Genomic DNA, 21,973 nt, shown 5'->3' with positions numbered 1-21,973 from the left:
TATATGGGCATACATAAGTAAGAATAAGCAATCATAAAGACAATTTGGACACGATATTTAGAAGAATTTTCAGACACAACTATTGCATAAAAGGTATCACCTTGGTGAGAACCTCTCCTCACAAAGGAGAGAAGAGATAGCATCTCTACTTTGTAGTTACTTGCAAAGAGTTTACATCTTTCCTAAAGCTGTCGTTGTAGATACATGTGATCTGAAGCTCTGCCAACTGCAAAGATAAATGACCTCCCTAAAAGACAGATCTACATTATTTTTTCTGGTTTCTAGACAAGAGGAATTGTGAAAACATGGTCAGTTTAGCAAATTTCCTTCCCCTGATCTTTGGTCATTGAAGTATCACCTAGCAGGGAACCCTTCTCTAAACCCAACCAGAATTGTCTTTTGGAATGCAATTGGCTTGTCGCACAAACCAAAAAAGGAAATACGTCCTATGAATACGTTCCAAATACGAGGACAACAGAGGTCATTAACTTATCCTTTTCCACAACACCAAATCTAAACACCATATTTGTTTTAAAGATGCCAGGATCATTACCACAAAAAATCACTATTCAAAACAGAAAAAAAATTAGAATAGAAAAGCACTCGAGTAACCTTAAGGAGTATGATATTAGTCTTTATGAATCGAGGATACTAATAATAAAACCTTATTAAACATAACCTCAGAAAATGGTATATACACACACACACACATATACACAGGTAGAGGTAAAGGTTGTTTTCAGATCAGTGCCGAGCAAAGCACCAACTTAGTGTATGAGACACCCCTTGTGGAAGCCCACAAGGTGATTTTATTTCCACCTACCTTTATATGCTTTGCAAATGGTATGAAGTTCTCACCTCTACAACTCTAAATAATGCTAAAACTTGAATGATTTTTTTGAAGAGCAAACTTCATCAAATATTTTTAATCAATTCTTTTTTTAACAGATTTTGAAGCAATACCTTCCCTAAAGATGGGTCTAGATGGAGAAACTAAAACATTAAACAAATTAGAATGCCACAAAACAATACTAGAAGCATATCATCGTAAAATTGCAAATTCTGAAAGACTGAATTGCCTTATAAATAGGTCCTTTTTCAAATTTCCTTCACGAAGGAAAAATACGAGAAAAAAAACAGCACAGAAGTTCAGCTACTATTTGATAATGCAGAGAAAGAGTCTCCTTCCAAAGCACACAATGCCTTCATTCCAAGAAAAAAAATAGCACTTTAATATGCAGAAAACATGGTGGTTAATCCCTAAATAAGTGCTGAGAGTCTGACATACAATCCAATGATGATGAGCATCATCCCTACGACCCACAAAGTATAATTTGCATTGAAAAATGAAGACACCTTATAGAGAAGATGAACATAATAATAGAAAAGAACAATAGCACAAAACCTTAACTCATATTAATAGGAAAACATAAAACAAAAAAGAACAGATTAGGCACAAGCCAAGATGATCTAAAATTGGTTGTTCCAAAAAGAAGAAAAAAAGTTCTTGGAAACTCTCTGCCATGAAACATCTTACGTCAATTTTTGGGGGAGCAACCTAAATTTTTTGTTAAAAAATTACAATAATTATTCTTTTTATCAAGTTTAAATTCAATATCCTTGTAGAAAAAACTGTTTCAAACCACCAATACAGAGACAAGTGCCAGGATTGAAGACGTATAAATGTTTGGTTTTGAGTGGACAATACTCATAAAAAAAATCAAGAAAATGTGACCTGAACGTCTAAAAGCAAGCAAGTCTATCATTTCGGTTTTGACCAGCCATCAATTCCTCATTAAAACAAAAACCCAGAGGAATTGGAAGCACTAGCTGGGACACCCCATCAATGCCATAACATGTAATGTACCTTGTTGTACCTACCTTGCCTTCCTGAACTTCGTTACTCCAAAGGTTTGATTAGGGCAATAAATCAGATCTAGGGTTCCCTGCAACATTATAGACATTGCAATATATATATATCAGCAATAATAGTAAATTAGTTACACAACCGTTACATGCAAATAGGCCCTTTCAGGACGTTGGGGGACGCTCCAGGTTGGCTGGGCTACCCATCCAAACCCATCCCGTCTCTTAGGGCTCATAGGGTTACCTGGGGATGGGACCAGTATACCCCTGGCTTGGACCCCTTATTTTGAATGGGCTAACAAACAGAAAAACAGCAGGAAGATAACAAATGTCTACCGGGAACAACGATTAATGAATTCAAAATATGTGTTGGTCATTATTTATTCATCCTGTTAATTGGAGAGTTGGTTAATTACCTCTGGCTTGATTTTAGAAACATGACTATCATTGATTATTATTCTTTCCTTAATTCATATTATTGTTTACGAATTATGTTTATCTTTCTGTCGATTACTAGAGTACATCCTTACGATTTATAATTGAACCTGATATTACAGGTTGTATATTTGACAGGGAGGATATCTTATGGCATGTTTTAGGTTTGATTAATTTATGTACCAAGAATATTTATTTATAGATCCAAATTTGTGATTGACTAACAATTAATCTATACAATTACTTTGATTATATTCATTTCCATTGCTATTAACGTGAGTTACAGAAAATCCCATTGAATACAATTTGCGTACATTTAATGAACGATAAACCATGGACGCACTGTGATACCCACACGAACTGGTCTGGGAGCGTACCAGACTGCCTGCGATGGGGAGGGGCGCTCTATATGCCTAGCTGTTGGTTCTTCATCACTGGGAAGAACCGGTGACTCACCCTCCGCATCGTGTCAGCTTGATACATTCACAGGCTATCCTGTCGGTTATTGAGCATCGCAATGAAACTAAATTTATATTATGGCTGAGTAATGAGGTTACCTGTTTGCAGATTCTCCTTGCAATTTTCTCCTTGTCACCTCCTTCCCCTGTGCTTCCCTTGGTGTGCGTGGTTTATACCTCCTAAAACCACACAACCCCCTTGGAAGCATGGCGTCTTTTCCAGAGATGACTTGGGAATGGATGCATTCTTTCATTACTAATATTAGTTAAGGTGTAAACACATTTAATCGATCAATATAATGTTATTAATTTGAATATTTGGAAAATATACATTTATGTACAAATCGCATACAGTTATGTTTCTAATGATTTCACTGTCTATACGGGGATATGTCAGTCCTCCCCCATTACATTGCTTGTCCTCAAGCGATGTGGAGATTTGGGTGGTTGAAGATCTACTCACCCTCTTGTTGACGTGTTTTTTATGACAGCGTCTAACACAAAATAAAGTTGCCTAATGGTCACTTCACTCTCTCTTGATCAAAGTACGATTGTGTGCTAAGATTGCAGGAAGATCAGACAATCGACTCCAAGGTTCCTTTATGCTACAGACGTGACTCAGTTGGCTGATGTGATTGCCGGTAATCCAAGGGGCCTTACGTTTGCATCATTCTTTCACTTCTTTGTTGTGGCTGGAACTCCATCATCGAATATGACAATTCTGCAATGTTGCTGCTTCGAATGGAGTAAAATGAACTGAAAGTAAAAGGGAAAGGGTTTAGAAGGATCTAAATCTACTCCTAAGGGCAGTGATAACAATGAATAGTGCTCTGCTAGACAAATTCCAAATAAACCAAGCTCTGCTTCGCCAAGTTTAACTACAACTCCGCAAGAACCGGTGCAATCTTCTGGGGATGCTAGAGGATATTCAAATAGAGAAAGTGCATTTAAATACCCAAAACGGCACAATCCAAACGACTATCCACAATCGAACTTAGCACGAATTTAGGGGGCTCAGACTAACTTTACACTACAACTTACAATCCGCAAGATGCAAAAAGTATGAACCATGGAAATTCATCAGACACCATTACATTCTCCATTGAAATCAAAGCACTATACTACTTCTATTCTAAGTGAGGAAGGTGAAACCATGCAAGTCTTGAAAAAATAACTTAAGTGGACACCATCAGAGAACAATGTTTCACTATTATTATCCCAAAACTTATCGCAACAATTTCATACAAGTCTCCCTCCCCTTTTACAAATGAGGGGGTCACCCCTTTATATAGGCCTCAAGCCATGATTACATGCAAAACCCTAATTAGGGTTTGCCCTAAAGATTCTCCACTCGAGATGCAACAAGGTGGGAATCTCCAATTAATAACCCATCATGCCCATATACAATTAATTACATCCCATTACTATTAATTACATTCCAGAAGTGCCCACTATGCAATGAATGTACCCTCATGCAAAAATCGCTCGTGATGCCATAAATGCACCATCATCTTCTGAATGTGACGGCTGCATGCAGAAGGAATATATCATAATGCCATAAATGTGATGGCTGCATGCAAAGAGATGCTTCATTAATTCAACGTCCGTTAACTCAGCTGCCACTTGGCGAGAAAACCTTGGAGAGAGAAAACTTCAGGAGAGAAGAATTTGATCCATGAAGAATTTTTCTTGATGTTTCTCGAACTCTCCTTGCTCTGGAGGAGATTTTCAACAATTCTCCACCATCTTTTTTTTGGAATTTCCACAATTTTAGGGTTTTGCTCCAGGAGAGAGAGAATTCTCTCACGTATCCATATCTTCAAAAAATTCTAAATTTGGAGGTCATTTGAGCCTTGAAAATGGATTTTTCAAATTTTTCCCTTGGGGGGGAATTTCTTGTTTAGTTCATCCCTAATTCCTTCCTTGCCTTAGAAATTTTATCTTCGATTCATCCTTGGGTGTGATTTCTTGTTGTGGAGGAATTCTCCTTTGGAAAGGAATTTGTTCCTTACCCTGAGGAAGGAAATTCTTCATGCCTTAGCCAATTTTCATGATTTCCAAGAACTATGTCTTGAAGGAAGAAATTTAAAACACTTAGTCAATTTTTTACCTTTCCTGGAATTTTGTCCTGAAGGAAAGAACTTCCGACACTTAGCCATTTTTTTCACTTTCTTGGAATTTCTTCTTCTTGAGCACAATTTTGACTTGGTGGAGGATTCAGTGAATTTTGTGAATCCTCCATGCCTCCTTGGTTTTGGCGCCTATCCTTCATCTTGGGCGGAATTTTGACTTGGTGGAGGATTCAATGAAATTTGTGAATCCTCCATGCCTCCTTCATTTTGGCGCTTGTCCTTCATCTTGGACAAAATTTTGACTTGGTGGAGGATTCAATGAATTTGTGAATCCTCCATGCCTCCTTGGTTTTGGCGCATGTCCTTCATCTTGGGCAGAATTTTGACTTGGTGGAGGATTCATTGAATTTGTGAATCCTCCATGCCTCCTTGGTTTTGGCGCCTATCCTTCATCTTGGGTGGAATTTTGACTTGGTGGAGGATTCAATGAAATTTGTGAATCCTCCATGCCTCCTTCATTTTGGCACTTGTCCTTCATCTTGGGCGGAATTTTGACTTTGATGGAGGATATTTATTCTTTCCTGCTCTCCATGGATACCTTTGCTATAATCACTCTGCAATGGATTTCTTCATTTTTTATGAATTCCTTGAGGACCTCATTTCAACGCCTTATGCATGCCTTGGGTGCTAATCTCCTTTAGGCATGGAATTCTAAACTTTCTCCATTCTCCTTGAGCACTCCACTTTGGCGCCCTCCCTTGGAGAAGGGCAGAATTTTCACTAAGTGGAGGAATTCACAACTTTTTTGTAAATCCTTGAGACCTCCTTTTTAGCGCCCAAGTCCACAATTAAGTATAAGTGGCATATTCAATATGTCTTTTTCCTTTCTTATACTTTAAGTTATATTTCATATATATTGTCAAGATGTTTGAGAGTGGTTTCAGGTCCATAGGAATCATAATGCAAATTCTGGATTTTGGAAGATCTTTCAAGTTTTCAGACTTATTCAAATTTCAGGCCATTTTCGGATCAGGATGACATTGGTGGATTGATGTGAATTTCTGGACTTGGATGATTTTGCATGCTTTCCTCTTCTGGAATAGGAGTTCCAACCATTTTTTGATCCAACTTGTCTACCTTCTGACTTTTCCGGATTTAGAAATGGTCTTCAGGAAAGTTCAATCTTCAAAGATATTTAGCTTTCAGTGTTTTCCTGTGAAGATCCTGCCAAAAATAGATTTTCCCAAATAGTAAGTGTTTCAAAATGTCAAGGTTTGGGCAAAATAGGTCAGAAAAGCACTTACTAAAAATAGTAAGTTTGATTTTTGGCAAAATTAGACCAATCCGAGACTCTGTAAAATACCTAAAAAATAGGAACTTTCTAAAAATAGAAAGTTGATCCATTTTGGCTCAAATTTTACTGGGAGGTTCCTTGAAGGGTCCTAATTCCACTCGTATGTTCAGTTTCTTCAAAACCCTAACATAAACCCCTAAAATCTAGGACAAAAGGCATAAACCAAAAAAAAAGACAAAACACGCCCTAGATTTCACCAAACTCGCTCAAACAAAAAGCAGATTTAATCAATATGACCCCCAAACACTTGCAAAGCGGAGAAACTGACGAGACTGCTGCGAAAAGACCGGGAGGGCCTAAAAAGTAGGGCGTCCCCATTTGGAATGGGGTGATGTGTGAAAACGTCACAAAACCTCCCAGGTTGCATCCTCCTTCGGCAACCCTTTCCATAAGATCAGGCATTCTACAATGCTTTTATTCTTTAATCTCCTTTCTCTTCTGTCTAAAAGGGCTTCTGGCTCTAGTGTCAACTTTCCCTCATCATCTAGTGGAGGTAACTCCTTGCATGGGGATATCTGTTGTCCTGATGCTTTTTTTAACCTAGACACATGGAATACATTGTGGATGCGACTGCCCGGGAGAAGCTCTAGTTCATATGCTACCTCCCCTACCTTCCTTGAGATTGGGTAGGGTCCATAGAACCGTGGCTTCAACTTCTCTTCCCCACTAGATTTCAACGAAGACTACTTGTAAGGCTGCAACCGTAGGAAGACTAAGTCTCCTACCTCGAATGATCTTTCAATGCGATTACGATCAGCGTATATCTTTTGCTGATTTTGGGCTTGATGTATGTGATCTTTTAGAGTCCTTAGGATGTCCATGCTTTCCTGAATAAAATCCCTTGCTCGTGGCACTTGACTTTCTAGAGTAATTAGTGATCCAAAAGAAGTGGGTTCAAAACCATAAAGTGCCTTGAATGGGCTCATTTGGATTGACATATGATGTGTAGTATTATAACAGTATTCCCCTAAATGTAACCATTTGGTCCAAGCTTTATGTTGCCCAGTGACATAATTTCTTAGATATCCTTCAAATCCATTTGTTGACGATTTCAATTTCTCCATCGGTTTGGGGATGATAGCAAGTGCTCGGGGTGAGACTAGTCCCTGCCATCCTTAAGATTTCAGGCCAAAATTGCCCCATAAACCGGTTATCTCAGTCACTTATGATATTCTGGGGGAGCCCAAGAAGTCTGAAGACTCCCCTAAAAAACACTTCTGCTACTTGAGATGATTGGAATTTATTTGATATAGCAAAGAAGTGTGCATATTTAGTGAAACAGTCCACTACCACATATATACAGTCTTTTCCTTCGGCCTTGGGTAGGCCAGTGATGAAATCCATTGAAATGCTTTCCCACTTCTAGTCGGGAATGGGCAATGACTGTAAAAACCCGACTGGGTGGTGCAGTTTCACTTTGTTCTTCTAGCACTGTGTACATTCTTGTACGTATTTTTGGACTTCCTTCTTAAGTCATTTCCACGAATATCGTTCTCTAATTTGTTTATATGTCTTGTAGAACCCTGGGTGTCCTGCCAATGGATTATCGTGGTATTCTTCAACTATTACTTCCTTGAGTTTAGAGTTGGGCACCAAGTACACCCTGTCCTTATATAGCATAAGGTCCTCCAAAACTTTGTATTCTGCATGGTTTGATAGGTCCCTCAAGATCTCGCTAGCAAAAGAGTCTTTGGCATATTCTGCCAAAAGATCATATTTCCAATCAGCATTTATAGAAGTTATGGTATTTATTTGTGCCTTTCTTGATAAGGTGACTGCTAAAACATTGGTTGTTCCTTTGACGTATTCAATATCAAAGTCATAAGCTTGTATCCTACTAACCCATTTTTGTTGCCTATCATTTAGATCCCTTTGATTTAAAAAGAATCTCAGGCTATTATGATCTATTTTTACATGGAATTTGGTGCAAACTAGGTATTGGCGGAATTTGGCTAGTGCATGCATGATGGCTAACATCTCTTTATCATAGACGGGGTAATGCTTTTCTGTTTCTATCAACTTACGACTTTCGAAGGCTATGGGGTGCTTATTTTGCATAAGGACAGCTCCAATCCCTTCTCCAAAGGCATCACATTGTAGTTCAAAAGGAAGGGAAAAATCAGGGATAGCTAGGACGAGGCATGAGCTCATAGCTTCCTTCAAACGTTCGAAAGCTCTTCGGGCTGCTTCGCTCCAAGCAAAGGGCCCTTTCTTAGTTAGATGGGTGAGAGGGGCTGCCACTTTGGAGATCCCCCGTACAAACCTTCTGTAGTAACTACACAACCCCAAGAACCCCCTTAATTGTGTGAGGGACTTAGGTCTAGGCCATTCTTTGATAGTGGCTATCTTCTCCTCATCCACGCTAACTCCTTCCGCTTAATCTTATGCCTTAGATATAGGATTTCCTCCATTCCAAACTCACATTTGGATGCTTTTGCATAAAGTGATTCTTGCTCTAGGATCCTCAATGTTTCCTCAATATGTTTGAGGTGCTCCTCCCAAGTCTTGTTGTAGATCAAAATATCGTCAAAAAAAACTAGTAAAAATTGTCTTAGTTGCTTGCGGAAAGTATGATTCATACATGACTGAAATGTTGCTGGTGCATTGGTTAGACTGAAAGGTAGAACCAAGAATTCAAAATGTCCATAGTGACACCGGAAAGCTGTTTTGGGGATGTCCTCCTCCCTCATCCTGATTTGATGATATCCTGATCGAAGATCGATCTTGGAGAAATATCTAGCTCCATGTAGTTCATCTATCAACTCATCTATTCTTGGGATTGGATACCTATTTTTGATGGTTTTCTTGTTCAGTGCTTTGTAGTCAATGCACATGCTTAGAGTGCTATCTTTCTTTTTAACAAGTACCACCGATGATGCGAAAGCGCTGGAGCTAGGTTGGATGTGTCCCATAGCCAGTAGTTCCTTAATGGTCTTCTCAATTTCTTCCTTATATTTGTGAGGGTGGTGATAGGGGGTGGTGATGACTAGTTTTGCCCCATCCTCCAACTCTATAGTGTGTTCAAATCCCCATTTGGGAGGCAAACCTTGGGGAATTTCTCCAAACACCCTTTTATACTTCTCCATGATGGGTTGGATGTCCAAATGAATGGATTTATCATGAGTATTGCTCTTATCTAGTATAAAGCATTGGGCCACCCATTCCCTTTGATTTTTTCAGAAAATCTGCTCCGTTCTTTTACATGAAACTACCTTTGGACTGCCATCAAGTAAGCCCTTGAGAGTAACATCCTTCCCTTTATGTGAAATCGGATTATTTGGTTTGGGAGATCAAACATAAAACATCCCAGTAAATAAATCCATGGAGTCCCCAATATGATATCTGTGTCCAATGGTACCACGTAGAGATCTTCCTTTACCAGATGGGCTACCTATTGTGAACTCCAACTTAGGTACCAACTTAGTGCATTGTACCCTTCCCCCGTGGTTGTTGTTGCTTCGAACCCCTTGAAAGTTTGTGTGGGTAATTTATGCTGCTTGATTATTCTTTCATCGATGAAGTTATGGGAGGCTCCACTATCCACAAGTGTGACTACTTTTTTTCCTTTAAGCGAGCTATTGGTTCTAAACAGGTTGTGTTTAGAAGCATGGATGATAGTGGCAATTATGGCTTAATCTTCCTCCCCCAATCTCATTTTTTTGTTGGGTGGCTCTTCCTCATCCCGATATGGTGGGGCTTTTATCTTGTGAGCCTGGCTTTGGCATTTATGACTTCTTCCTTCATATGGTTTTAGGCATGTAAAACACAGTCCCTTTTTCTTAAGGTCCTCCAACTCATATGTCCCTTCTCTCTCTTTCCCTTGCAATAGGTACAAGACTTTACAATCCCTTCTTGGTTGTGTTTACTATCCTTGGGTGGAGGTTTGGAGGAGTTGCCAAGGGATTTGGTTTTATCCTTGGGTGAGCTTTCTTCAAATTTCATAGCTTTTTGTATAGCCTCATCTAATGTTTGGGGTTCAGGTACACTTACTGTGCTTTTGATTGATCCCCTCAGCCCTTCTATGAATAGGTAAGTAAGCCTTTCTTGTGTTAGACCCGGTACCATCACTACTAAATTCTGGAATTTTGTGGCATAGTTGTCAATAGTCCCCTGCTGCCTTAGTTGGGTGAGCTCTCGAAAGTACCACTCGGGATGCTTTTGGTCAAATCTTTTTATGAGCTTTTGGGTGAACTCATCATATGTGTTTATAAGCTGATGTCCTTTGGTGCTGAGGCCATGGTGCCACCACTCATGGGTAACTCCGGATAGATGAAGTATAGCAAATTTAATGGCATTGGATTGAGTCATGAGGATGAGGGATAGATAGGTATCCAGTTTTTGGACCCATGACCTAGCCGATACCTTTCCTTCCCCATCATAGTTACGGATGGTCACCTTACTGAGTTTGTTTTGAAGTTCTTTGTGGGTTGGAGGATATCTTTCATTACGACCAAGTGTCTTTAGTTTGGCATCACGATAGTCTTTGAAGGTTACAAGATCTCGTAGTTCAAGATCCAACCTGTGGTAGACTGCAAGGATCTTGTCTACATTTTCCATGGGTCTGTCATGGTTATCATCACTTATTGGCACTTCCTCGAGTAGTAATGAAGGGTGAGTGGGCCTTGAGCTGGTGTCCTTTGATGGGGTGGGGTGGTGGTTTTCAAAATGATTGGATTGGGCTTCTTTGGCATTATGGTTACTTATGTTTTGGAGGGCCTGAAGGACAAGTTGGTCGTTCCTCTCATTTTGTTCAATGAAGGCCTGCATGGTTCTTTCAGTTTGTTCCCTTAGTGCTTGAGCAGTTTGCTCCATGAAGGCCCTAAGTTCATTACTAGCCTATTCACTCATGTTGTTCTCTCCTTTTTTTCTTTCTCTTTCTAAGGCCCTAAGGGTTCTTTGGCTATGTTGCATCAACTATTTCCACAGATGGCACGAAGGAGGCTTTGATACCACTGTAATGTACCCTATTGTACTTGCCTTGCCTTCCTGAACTTCATTACTCCAAAGGTTTGATTAGGGCAATAAATCGGATCTAGGGTTCCCTGCAACATTATAAACATTGCAATATATATATATCAGCAATAATAGTAAATTAGTTACACAACCGTTACATGCAAATAGGCCCATTCAGGACGTTGGGGGACGCTCCAAGTTGGCTGGGCTACCCATCCAAACCCATCCCGTCTCTTAGGGCTCATAGGGTTACCTGAGGATGGGACCAGCATACCCCTGGCTTGGACCCCTTATTCCAAATGGGCTAACAAACAGAAAAACAGCAAGAAGATAACAAATGTCTACCGGGAACAAAGATTAATGAATTCAAATTATGTGTTCCTTGGTAATTATTTATTCATCCTGTTAATTGGAGAGTTGGTTAATTACCTCTAGCTTGATTTTAGAAACATGACTATCATTGATTATTATTCTTTCCTTAATTCATATTATTGTCTGTGAATTATGTTTATCTTTTTGTCGATTACTAGAGTACATCCTTACAATTTATAACTGAACCTGATATTACAGGTTGTTTATTTGATAGGGAGGATATCTTCTGGCACGTTTTAGGTTTGATTAATTTATGTAGTGAGAATATTTATTTATAGATCCAAATTTGTAATTGACTAACAATTAATCTATACAATTACTTTGATTATATTCATTCCCATTGCTATTAAGGTGAGTTACAAAAAATCCCATTGAATACAATTTGCATACATTTAAAGAACGATAAACCATGGACGCACTGTCATACCCAAACGGACTCGTCTGGGAACGTACCAAACTATCGGCAATGGGGAGGGGGTGCTCTATATGACTAGCCGTTGGTTCTTCATCGCTAGGAAGAACAGGTGACTCACCCTCCACATCGTCTTAGCCTGATACATTCACAGACTATCCCGTCGGTTATTGAGCATCGTAATAAACTAGATTTATATTATGGCTGAGTAATGAGGTTACCTGTTTGCAGATTCTCCTTGCAATTTTCTCCTTGTCACCTCCTTCCCCCGTGCTTCCCTTGGTGTCTGTGGTTTACACCTCCTGAAACCACGCGACCCCCTTGGAAGCATAGCGTCTTTTCCAGAGATGACTTGGAAATGGATGCATTCTTTCATTACTATTATTAGTTAAGGTGTAAAAACATTTAATCAGTCAATATAATTTTATTAATTTGAATATTTGGAAAATATACATTTATGTACAAATCGCATACAGTTATGCTTCTAATGATTCCGCTATCTATATGGGGATATGACATAACAGCAGGGAGGGCAACAGGGTTCATGACCAACTACAACTGTTCACCTTCCATTTACAAACCAAGTAAATGAAGAAGGATCAATCTTAATTAATCTTCAAAGGCCATTTCTTGAATCAGGGCTAGAGTTAAAAATGGATGAGACAACTATAGCATTTCTTGTAATGAGGAAACATAGTGTAATTGTTCAAAAGTGAACAGATTTCTCTGTAACTTTATCATTATGTACCAAGAAATATTTCAGAATTTTCTCTATGGAGTTTTCTACTCCAAGATGGACATGCCCTCTTGTACGTCAAGTTTATACTTAGTTGTTTTTCATACACAAATAAAGTAAGGATTCCAAAATTTGTTCAAATAATCCGATACATTTTGGTATCCGTTAAAAAGACAAGAATTTCATTATGTTACCCCGAGTTTCCGGGACACGGGGTGGGATAACGGGTTTCTGAGACGTTTTTTTTTTCTCGAAACAGGGGACGGCTATATATATATATATAGGGAAATCTGAAATTTATATAACATTGTAACAAAGTAAACATTCATCAAGTTCACAGACTTCTTTTCCCTTGCTCAAACAGAAAAACCCTTTCCTTTCACACTTCACAAGTTCATAGTATTCTGTATTTGATATTTCTCTTCCCTTGCTGCCTGCTGCCGTGAGTGATTTCACTCCCTCGGCAAAGGTTTTTATTTTCTTTTGAAACTGAGTCACTGAGTTATATGACATATCGATATCATATGAAATATGGTATCGATATCAAATTTCATACAATATCGATAGTACAATTTTTTTTTTTAAAATAATCGCTTTCTTAAATTCTTTCAATTTTAATTATTAAAAATATACAAAATCAATCGCTTTCCTAATATAAGCAATTTTCATTAAAAAAACAATTAATTTCCTAATTCGGAATTCTTTAAATTTTTAATATCAGCAATTTTAATAAAAAAAATTTAATTGCTTTCCTTAAATTTTGAATCGCAGTGACTGGAATGCAAAATAAATTTAAAAAATAAAACTGTTTTTTAATTGTGTCTACTGCCGGAAACGGCCATCTGTCCCCGAGATGGTCAGGGGACGGCTTGGGCATCACCAGCGATTCGGAGGATGGTCAACAGTCCCCGAAAAAAATGTTGACCGTTTCCGAGTTTCCAAGACGGTTTCTGAGAATTTTCGAGGATCGGGGACAGCTTGGAAACATTTCCTGCTGTCCCCCCATCCCTGAAACCGTTTCCGTTTCCAGGGCATGTGCCTTAAGGGTGGCAACGCGTTTCTGGGTAACACTGGAATTTCAGTCATAATACTCAAACAGCCAGTTACAGATCAAAGAACATCAGATTTGACATCAAATATATTCTAGTAGAAGATAGAATTGAGTAAGCAATCATGCCAAATTTATGGATATAATATGTTTCAGTAAATATAGACAAATGCTACTTTACGATTCATGTGTAGATTCTATAATGAAACAAGTCCTACAAAATCAAAAAATATTATGTCTGATGAGTGAAATAAGACAAAAGAGATTCCTTCTCCCCAAAAATCCAATATAAATCCAAACAACATAAAACTACTTTTCTGTATAAATAAAAAGCATGCATGTATTCATAAAGCAAAAACTTACAAAAATTCAGCACTTTTAAAGTTTTATACAAACTGAACAGGCTGAAAATGATGTTTTAAATTTACAAAAACAGCTTGCGTTGAGACGTATCTAAGCATATACCTTCAAACATTTAAATCCAAAATTAAATAGCCTTTCAAATGCTTGTGAACCCTCTTCGTGTGCCCTTCTATATTGCATCCTTGTTCCCACTTCAAGCACTTTCTATCTTTATTATTAACACACCCTATATTTTGATGTACACTTTTGTATGATAATTGGAAAAATTTTGAATTAATTAAACAATTCTTTCGCGAGGCACACATATTAGACTACTACAAGCACCTGAGTATTAACCTCATGAAAATGAAAAACTCCTTCCTGAGCGGCACCCCTGACCACAAGTGCACACCTATATGCTAACATTTGACTTGATGTCATATTTCCCTTATGCTTGCACAAGTGTGCATCCACACTTGCCACATGCACCTCTAAACTAGCCTCTGGTTCTGATTCTAATTCTTTATGCTTAGGTGCATGTCTCTTCCTCATGCATCATGAACATTAAGAAATCTTATTACTACTTCTTGTCATGTAGGTAAGCCCTTTAGGCTGCACTTCAAAAAATCTCTGATCCTAAATATCTCATTCTTTTGAAATGTCTTTCTTTCCATCAGGTACGCTTTTGAGATTAACGAAATTACAATTTTTTCAGCTCTTTAAAAATCAGATACCATAGTTAAGATGGTTAACCCTAACAAGAAGAGGATGGCAATCCCTGAAATCAAATGATTCAATCATCTATTTATTTATTCCTACAAGATTGTTCTCTTATCTTGAGATAAAGGGATTGGCACTTCTTATATCTCTAAGAAAGGTAGTGCTTCCAACATTTATTTGTAATGGACGAAACGATCCCAACTTCACTCTTTCCTGCCATTACCAAAATTCTTGCATATTAATCTCATTTCTGCTACATTTTGTCAGCATGCACTTGGTGTGTGTTATTGATTTAGGGCCAAGATGGCTCTTAGCCATAATGCATACCACAAGTACGTAGAACTTGCATTATCCATTCATTCTACAAAAGAAAATAAAGAAATTTGTAATAACTCCTACCAAGATTTTTCCACAAACTTGTATATACTTCAACTCAAACTCACAGACATTTCATCATACAGTTTGGAAATCATAAAATCAATCAATAAATCTAAATTGAATGGGTTTAGGACAGCTGCAACTATCGATATTGATCATAGGAATAATCACAAATTGTAATGTCCCCATTTTAGCCAGTTAACAGATGATGCGTCATTAGCCCATTTGGCCTTGATCCCGAGGGCTAACCAGGACATTACAGGGATCAGAAAGGGAATTGGCCTAGACAATTCAAGTTTCAGACCAGACAGAGGTGATTTGATGGGTTTTCCACGTACTTACCATTTATAGTAAGTCAGCAGGGGTTCTGTGATCTTGGACTTTCAGTGATTGGACTTGGAGTGATTTGTCGAGCTCTTTCCAACTTGCTATTGCACATGGTTTTCGGAGTTCATTTGATAATTAATTTTAATGCCTGTATTTGGAGGAGTATTAATAAAGTGATTATTAAATTAAAAGTACATGTATGTTATAAAGTCACTTTATTATTTTAAGTTGTCTTGAAAAGTGGTCCTTCCTAGGCTGAACGTTACATGAGGATACATGGGCTTCATATTCCTTGAATTAAGAAAATAATGAAATAGTGGTAAGTTTGATCCCACATTGCATACATTGGGAAAATCAACCTCTAAGAGAGGAATTTATTGCCTTCAGCTGAGACATGAGCATTCATGCTTGGTTGATTATGTGTTTGGGGATTTGGTTGAAGACATTTCCTGTGCTTTGCAGGAGATCTCTCTTGGTTTGTGGGCATGTACACCCTCATGAACAACACTTTCCACGCCATTGTAAGACATGGTCTGGAGAGTACGTGGTGTTCCATTCAGGCAACACAGAAGGTGCTTGACTGTTAATACAGGTTGATTGGAAGCTGATTCGCTAATATTTACTCAGGCTGGGTAATCGATTTGGAAGGCGTATTAGTGTTTGACTGTAGTTTCCAGACTTACTGGTCAGTTCTTCTTTACCTGGGCCAAAACTCTTGCCTTGACTGGGCCGTATCTGCTGTCAAGGGCACATTCAGTCTCCTGTAAGCATCATTCTTGGTACTGATTACCCTGGCTGGACGTACATTCCTGAAGCTGCTATTATATTGGGAGCTGAACATGGTGATCATATCCAAGAGTTAGCTAAACTCTCAGCTGGACGTACCCTTGTATCAGTTCATCTATGACTGCAGATTGGTGTATGTGATGTTTTGGGTATGAATGGACTGTATTGACACGAGCAACATGGATAGAACTTGCAAGATTTTGGGGTATGTGCCTCAGCCCTCTCTTAAATGATATTGTACACTATTTAAGTCTGAAAAAATAAGAAAATTACTTTTTGTATCAGACCTGGAGATTGCAAAATATATTTGAGGAATGGTTTACAATATTCTGATTTCTAATGTGACAATGTTCCTAGCGTTACCTCTCAACGTGTTATGTAATTGTTGGTTTACAAACAAACACAAGTTACAGTCAACTGAAAGGCTGAGAAAAAACTCAACTAGCTAATGCAAGCCAACTGTTTGTCTTAATGTCTGAGCAATGAATGGGTTAAAGTTAATTACTTAAGAAGGGAAAAAAGTTAGCACAGGGTAGCCCATTACACAAATAGTTGCCATACATGAAGATAGTCATTGACATTTTTACAAACACTTGGCATTGAACAATTTAATTGTTAACAAAATTTTATTACACAAATACATTGCTCAAAGGTAAATTTGGTAACCTTCGCTTTTTGAAGACACTCATATACATCAGAAATTTGATAAATCAGTCCCTTTTTGCCTCATACAGACTTGTAGAAGTGAAAATTGCCTTTGTTTGAGTGTTGACTGATGATATTTCAGGTTGAAGCAATTGAAGTCAATCACCCAGTAGCCATTTACCCGAAACTAGTGATGTGTCAGTGCTAGTACCAACATCTCTTTATATTAGTTCAAAAGCCATCATCTTGATGAACGAGCAGCACCATCCAACACTTACCTTAATGATGATCTAGTTGATCCAGCACGGGGGTTAACACATGGGAAATAGAATATTGCAGATGACCCTATGAGTAAACTACTGACTGTTTTGCTCAAATCAAAAGGCAACCAGTCAAGTTTTCATCAAGAGCAAGTCTTATTGCATACATGTTATTGAACTGGAAAAGCAATCTATCGCCTCCCATCCACCCCAGAGATGTAATGCCTACTCGTTTACTTCGTTAATGATGATAACCTCGACTGAATCGAGACCCAACATCTCTCCTCCTACTTCTCTAGCTACTTTTGCACCTTGAACTGCTTCACCAACTGGAGGATCTGCTGGATATGGGTCTTGATCAGGATCATGATCAAGAATTTGAAAACCTCCTTATGTTCTTGGTCCAACTCCTACCTACCCTACCTATGCCTTTGCTACTATTGGAGAATATGGAACTGAGCAAGATGTCGGATTCAATCATAGAAATAACTCTCTTGGAACACAATAAAGTGTTCGCCTTTTATCCAGGTTCTATGCTCCCTATTTTAGGAAAGAAAATTGGGACAAAAACACATTTTGAACTGAATCTTTATATGGAAGATCCTAAAATTGATCTGCACAACCTAACCAATAGTTCAAGTCACACACTCCCATAATCTATTTTCTCCATCTGAGATGAGTAGCATATAAATGAAGTGTCTATAGTTGGTGTCGATTATATCCCTAGATCTATCTATCAATCGAGTGACTACCTATCTATCTAGAGGGAATTAATAATAGCTTAAGGAAAGGGCCCCCCAATATATGTTCACAACAATGTTCCTTCATTCCAAAAGATGGGTGGTGGTGACTATGTATCTTGTTATTGCATTTAGGTTGCCAATCTTGTTTATGAAGAAGGAACACAATGAATATTGAGGAAAGAAAAGTTCTCGGATTGGAGTAATGAGAGTGGGTACAAAAGGAGAATTATGAGAGGAAGTTCCTGAATTCTCTAGTTAGTGTAGCTGGATAAGTATCTAATGATAGTCGATGAGCAGGTTACAAGGAATCTACAATTGGTTGTTGGGAGCATATCGTTGTATCCATCTATGCATCTAGTGGTGGAATAAGAGATAGATGAGTCATGGATCGGCCCTTCTTTTATACAATTTGCCATGAAACATCTACTGATTGATTCGATACTCAGGTGGTAGTTGTAGCACAATGATTCATTAGTGGTGTTGCAGAACGTTGGGGCAAGGTAAGAAATAGTACTGATCTAGTATGGGGACGGTGTAACAGCTCATATTAATCTGATATGCAATGCCTACTTTTGAAACAACAGCAGGAGCCTCAACATCCAGAACTACCTAGGTTCATCAATATCCCTATGCTTCTCATCAGTTGGATAACCCTCCATTTGACATGGGAGAGATGACCTTCACATCCAGAACTGCACTTCAGTTCAGATCAGACTTGTGGGAGAGTAGATAGCAGGGGGATGGATAGAATGTGGAGTGGATAGAACTGGTTCTTGCCAACATCAAAAGCCATGTACCTTTTTGCCCATGCATCTGCATAAAAGTTCATTTCCGCCAAGGGTGGGTAGGAAATGGATATAGCTGGCCAGCATGTGTATATGCATACAAAGATGTCCAAACCTTGATTAATCTGTCTTTATAACCTATGAATTGCTTTATATTTGAATATGATGAATGCTCATAATATTGACTGCACAAAACCGGCAACTACCTTTCCACTAACCCACACCCTTCCTTATACCTACATAAATTTCAACATCATCTCTATACAAGTTGTGGTTGGCTGTAATACACACCAAACTCTCATAAATAATATTCAATGCAGCACTTCATCACTTACAACGTCCTCATTTAGGCAATGGCCAGCATTGGAAGCATAAGAATTTAATATAGAATTATCAGATTCAGCACAATAAAAATTACTTCCCTTACAAAATTATTTTTGCCTGGAGTCATCAACATCCATATACTTATCATCAGTTGGATAACCCTCCCTTTGCCATGGGAAAGATGACCTTAACATCCAAAACTGCACTTCAGGTTGAATCAGACCTGTGGGAGAATAGATAGTAAGGGTATGGCTAGAAGGTGGAGTGGATAGATCTAGTTATTTCCAACGTCAAAACCCACGTACCTTTTTGCCCGTGCATCTACATAAAGTTCATTTTGCCGATGGTGGGTAGGAAATGGAGATAGTTGGCCAGCATGCATATATGCATACAAAGATGTCCAAACCTTGATTGATGTGTCTTTATAACCTACAAATTGCTTTATATTTGAATATGATGAATACTCCTCATAAATATTGACTGCCCAAAACTTGCGACTACCTTTCCACTAACCCATGCCCTTCATTATACCTACATAAATTTCAACATCATTTCTATACAAGTTGTGGTTGGCTGTAATACATACCAAACTATCACAAATAATATTCAATGCAACACTTCATCACTTACAACATCTTCATTTAGGCAACAGCCAGCATTGGGAAGTAATTTGTATTGTGCTGATAATACGAATTATCAGCACAATACAAATTACTTCCCAATGCTGGCTGTTGCCTAAATGAAGATGTTGTAAGTGATGAAGTGTTGCATTGAATATTATTTGTGATAGCACAATACAAATTAATTCCCTTACAAAATTATTTTTGCCTGCAAACTTCAATAATTTTGTAAACTGTAAACCTAGTAAAACCTAGAAATAAAATCTCAAAACCCAAAACACTGCAGAATCCAATGGCATGGATGTTCAAGACAACAATGAAATCTGCATGAATCCACTTGATCAGCTAGGTGGGTTTTCAACTTTCCACCCATAAAACTAATTGTCTAAAGGGTTATCATCCTTGCTAAACAATGAACCAAGTTCAATCTCTCCAAACTGGGGTTTGTAAAATGAAATGTCAAGAATGAATGTGTTGATGTGGCTAAAATCGTATCGCTACAACTTTATCCGGCCAACGCAAAATAGAATTTACTCGCTAAGTATCTGTTGTGCGAATCGCACACCCATCCCCGTCTTGGACAGGGACCCCCCGGTTTGTGCCTTTCTGTCTTTGCAGAGGAGGAAGGGGATATGAAGGGTCAAGTGCCGCTAAAACCAAATTCGGCCTCTGGGGGCTATTGTGACGTATTCACACATCGCCCCATAAATGGGACCCCTACTTTTTGCTTTCTAGGGTTTGTTTTTCTAGTTTTTTTTTAAGGTTCTGTCTGTTAGCCTTTGCATGATGAGTGCTGTCAGAGGAGTCGTTGGGATGGCAGGCTCTGCTTGAGCCAAGGTGAGTCAATAGGGCCCCAGAATTAGGGTTTCTTTGAGAGTTTTCCTTAGGGCCTGGTTTTGCTCTTGTTGCTCATTGTGTCTTGCTTGGTGAGTGAATATCATCCTTGAAGGTTTGAGTTAGGTCAAGTTGGTGAGTGATGGAGTCTGGAATGTCATCTTGATCTCCAAATGCCTTGAAATTTGGCTAACACTGGAATGTCCTAACCTAAAATTTGACTAAGTCTGGAAAACTGAGGAATCCTCCAAAAACTAGAATTTGCAATATAACTCCTGGAGGTCTGAAACCACTCTCAAACATCCTGACAGTATATATGGAATATAACTTAAAGTATAAGAAAGATACTTAAATGTTATATTCCATAAAATGATCCTTCGGCGAGATCTTGACAAACTCGCCCAAGTGCCCAAGCTCGCACTTCTTGATGAAAAAGTTGCAAAAATGCCCATAAGGTCCGAAAATGCTAAAAGTTGCAAAAACTGGCTAGAGGTCCGAAATTGCAAAAAGTGCCAAAAGGTCCGAAAATTCCAAAAAGTTGCAAAAAGTGTCAAAAGGTCTGAAATTGCAAACAGTTGCAAAAAGTGCCAAAAGGTCCGAAAATTGCAAAAAGTTGCAAAAAGTGCCATAAGGTCCGAAATTCACAAAAGTTGCAAAAATGCCCATAAGGTCCGAAATTCACTAAAGTTGCAAAAAGTGCCAAAAGGTCCGAAATTCACTTAAGTTGCAAAAAGTGCCCAAAGGGCCGAATTTGGGCCTTTAAGTGAAAATTTGAAAAGTGAAAAAGTTGCAAAAAGTGCCCAAAGGGCCGAATTTGGGCCTTTAAGTGAAAATTTGAAAAATGAAAAAGTTGCAAAAAGTGCCCAAAGGGCCGAATTTGGGCCTTCAAGTGAAAATCTGAAAAGTGAAAAGTTGGCAAAACACTCCAAAATCCCAAAGTTTGCAAAAGTGCCCAAAATCCTGAAATTCACCATTAAGGGGTGAAATGTCAAAGTTTTTAAAAACTTTTCGAACGCCCCTCTTGCCCGAAATTGCCAAGAACAACTCAATTCACGGAAGGAGTAAAGCGTTAAAACTTGGGAAATTTTCAAAGGACCCTCCAGGCGTTAAATTTTAATATTTGTTAAATTAAATTAATTAATTTTTCAAATTGATTTATTGAAATGAAATTGATCGTTTGCAGGTCGCAGGACGTCATTAAAGAACTAGGAGAAAGACCTGAAACGCAAATCGAAGAATGATCGCAATCAAGGCCAGGCGCTGAAGACTGGAAAAGAAAAAGATGTGCGAACACGTTGTAGGAGCGCGAGAGCAACCAAACATTGGGAACCATGTCGTTGAACAAAGATGAAGTCTACCACCAGGACCAAAGACCAAAGAACACTCTGAATGCTGCAAGTTTATGCCTTCTCGAAAAAAAGCACACAGCTGGATTTAAGTCCAGAACTTCAGTTTTAAAACTGAAACGGCTTTATTATAAACTGCCTATGGGTCCCGCACAAG

At 38.5% G+C, this 21,973-nt stretch overlaps 1 protein-coding gene across 4 annotated transcripts in view; it reads right to left on the bottom strand.

The window, feature by feature from the left end:
* LOC131056077 (pectin acetylesterase 8) overlaps positions 1 to 21,973 on the bottom strand; it is a 268,162-nt gene that overhangs the window by 192,225 nt on the left and 53,964 nt on the right. The gene's annotated exons all lie outside the window — the stretch shown is intronic.

The sequence above is a fragment of the Cryptomeria japonica genome, chromosome 8, assembly GCF_030272615.1.
Source record: "Cryptomeria japonica chromosome 8, Sugi_1.0, whole genome shotgun sequence".
In the NCBI taxonomy this organism is placed as follows: Eukaryota; Viridiplantae; Streptophyta; class Pinopsida; order Cupressales; family Cupressaceae; genus Cryptomeria; species Cryptomeria japonica.
This window is presented reverse-complemented; position numbering and strand designations above follow the sequence as displayed.